The following is a 3450-nucleotide window of genomic DNA, read 5'->3' as shown; positions in this document are numbered from 1 at the left end:
TTGCAAAGTACTCTCAAGAGAATTACTTGACTGCATGATATTTTGAGGAGCAATGTAAGATTTTGGTGGTTGTTTCTGCTCAGGCCTCCATTGGCTTCCAGATGCTTGGTTCGAATCCTTCCAACTGAAGTTTGGATGGTTGCGCCAACCGGGATTGTAAGTGTTTGAGAAAGGGTTATAAGGCTTCTTGTAATCCCATAAAGCATTGCATTGTTCTTCATTTCCTCCTCTTAACTCACTAAGAGTTGGGCACTCTTGCGGTTGATGTTCCGTCCCTCCATAGATGAAGCATGGATCTCGTGTCTCGACCTTTGCATCCATGTGGATTCCTCTACCTTCTTGAGATTTGAAAGCCTCGAATTGTTGTCTCAATGATTCAATTTGGCTTTTGACGTTGTCATCTTCCTTCAATTGGTAGATTCTAGTTGAATGTGGCTTGTCCATAGGACTCGGTCCATTCCATGTGTATGATTTTTCAGCGAGATCGTCGAGGTACTCGAAAGCTTCATCGAGATCTTTTTGAAGGAATTCGCCATTGCACATCATTTGTACGAATTGTCTTTGTCCGGTTGTGAGACCGTCATAGAAATAGCTTATCAGATGCCAGCGTTCGTATCCATGATGTGGGCATTGATTTATCAAATCTCTAAACCTTTCCCAGACCTAATGAAAAGTTTCATGGTCTTTCTGGATGAAGGTAGAGATTTGCCTCTTAAGGCTGCTAGTCTTATGGGGCAGGAAATATTTTGCAAAGAATGCTTTTGTCATTTCGTCCCATGTTCCGATAGATCTAGGCCTTAAGGAATACAACTAGCTTTTTGCTTTGTCTTTGAGCGAGAAAGGAAAGAATTTCAATCTCACAATGTTGGTGACATCAGCTCGGTTGTTGAATGTAGCCACCACCTCTTCGAATTCCCGTATATGCACGTACGAACTCTCATTTTCCAACCCATGGAATGTTGGTAAGAGGTTAATCATGCCGGGTTTGAAATCAAAATTTGGCATATTGTTAGGATACATTATGCATGAAGGTGTGGCTGTACGCGTAGGATGTAAATAATCCTGTAGCGTTCTTGGTTGGACTTCATCTTGATGAGCCATCGTGGGTGGTTCAGGAAGTCCCAGTGAATCAGGAGTGTTTGAACGAATGGAAGAAAACAACGAACTAGGAGAGTTTTCTAAAGTTTCTACTTGTTGTCTCACAAATCTCCCTAGTGTGTCTCTGTTTCGTGGCATAAATATTTTTTAGTTTGTAAGTATTATAAGCGCAAATGTGTAATAATGTAATAAGTATACACCAAAATGTTCCTAGGCCAATTGGAAAGGCTGCCAAGGTACCACTTTAGGCCCAAGAGCTTTTCTAGAACTCCCCGAGGTTCTTAGAAAAGATTGGAGGGTAACGCTAACACAGACCTTATTTAAGAACCAATTTTTCTAAGACAGAACAAGTTTGGTTTTTACTAATTTCCAAAATTACACAAATGTTCTCAATACTTTGTTTTTTTTTTTTAATTTTATGATTTAAAATTTTATGCTTTTTTCGGAAAAAAAACCTAAATCTAGAAAATAAAATTCTAAACCTAAAAATAAAATTAAGAATTGAATAAATAAAATAAATAAATAAATAAAAATTACTAAGGAAAAATAAAATAAAATAAAAGAGAAATTAAAAATTATACTACTTTTTTTTTAATAGAAAAGAAAAAAAAATTAATTTACTATGCAAACCTTTAATTGTAGAATTACCTCCCCGGCAACGGCGCCAAAAATTGATATCGCCCAATAACTCCTAAGCTTTCGCAGTAGTATTCGGGCTATATCGTATCCACAGAGAGGTAAAATACAAAATTAAAAGAAAGATTAGTAAATTAAAAATAATAAACTTTGGAAAGATGTAAATTTGAAAAAGAATATAAACATTAAATGAATAAAATCGAGGAATTAGAATTAGAAAGAAAGTATGGAAGGCATAAGTTTCATTCATGCAAGCATATATATATTTTAATAAAATTGATTCATTCTACTCAACTATAATTCTACACCATTAATTATAGTTAGAAAATATATATAATAAAGCTCACCTTAAAATATGTTCTTTAATTAAATTATACTAACTTCTAATTTTAAAAACCTATCATATTATATACTTTAGAGCGACAAAATACCAATGACAGAATGCAGTAAAAAGCATATAATATAACAAATATTCTAAATTAAATTAAAAACCTAAATTACATAAGAAGAGGATGACTAGACTTATGTAAAAGATAATAATAAATTTAGAATAAAAATTAGAAAAAAATAAATTTAATTGTAATGAATATATAGAAATGAAGAACAAAATAAAGAATCAATATATTAAAATTATAATGTTAAACATGAACTCCACTCTAGCCTTTCCACAAGAAAATTTAGCCTAAAATAGGCATTGTTTTCACTCACAAAAATGTAAAAGAAAAATAGGAAAAATAAGTGTTTTTCTCTCCAATACTCTCTACTCTCCCTTCACAATCTAATGAAATTTTACCCCATTTGGTACTCTATTTATAGTGTAAATAGGACCCAAAAACGTGCAAAACTGTGTACACAATAGTGGGAAAGTGGCATAAAAAGCTGGTGGAAGTGGGAGACAGGGACTGATTGTGGCAGGCGGCTGGTCGGGTGCATGGGGAGCAGGTGCTGACGACGAGGGACAGGTGGCGTGCTCTGGTTCATTCAGCAGCTGCTTCGTGTCAGACGGATGGGACGCGTGTCAGTCGTGCAGGCGCGTCAGCGTCAGGTGGCAGGTGCGGCTGGCGGCATCAGGGGCGGCTGGGCTGGCGGCTTAGCTTGGCTGGCCGAATGGTGGGCTGCCAAGTGGCGGCATGGGGGAGCAGCCCTTGCTTGGGTTTGGGCTCCATTTTGGGCCTAATTTTGGGCCATTTTATCTTCAAAAATGCAATTTTCTTCATGATTTCTTCAATTTTAATTCTTTCTTTCTCCTTTCTTTTTGTTTGTGTCAAAAATACATTTTATTTCCTGAAAATTAAACACAAATTAAATTAAAATTAATATTTTCAAATATAAAATATATGACAATAAATCCATGAAAATATTAATCAAAACTTAATTAATTTTACACTTTAAGATTAATAAAATGATATTTTTTAGCACTAATCAATTATATTTCAATATAATTTCACATTGTTGTCAACATATATGACTTATATCATACTAATATGGCTCTTTAATAATATGAAAACATGAATTACAAATATCATACACATATGATTTCACATTTCTATTGATTCACAAAATCAATATATTTATACATGTCATATAAAACTCATATAGTTGTCATTCTAATCATTTCCCATTAACACAAAATAAGACAATTCTATTACATGCTAGCATATTACCCAATAATCTACTAGATTATTTACACATTGATCACATATAATAAAAACTCAA

At 34.0% G+C, this 3450-nt stretch overlaps 1 non-coding gene across 1 annotated transcript; it reads left to right on the top strand.

Moving 5' to 3' along the window:
• Positions 1-613: 613 nt before the first annotated feature.
• On the top strand, positions 614-720 carry LOC133820556 (small nucleolar RNA R71). The gene has a single exon (XR_009886962.1). It is a non-coding gene; the product is annotated as a small nucleolar RNA R71 (small nucleolar RNA).
• Positions 721-3450: the final 2730 nt, after the last annotated feature.

The sequence above is a fragment of the Humulus lupulus genome, chromosome 2 (genome assembly GCF_963169125.1).
Source record: "Humulus lupulus chromosome 2, drHumLupu1.1, whole genome shotgun sequence".
NCBI classification, from domain to species: domain Eukaryota; kingdom Viridiplantae; phylum Streptophyta; class Magnoliopsida; order Rosales; family Cannabaceae; genus Humulus; species Humulus lupulus.
This window is presented reverse-complemented; position numbering and strand designations above follow the sequence as displayed.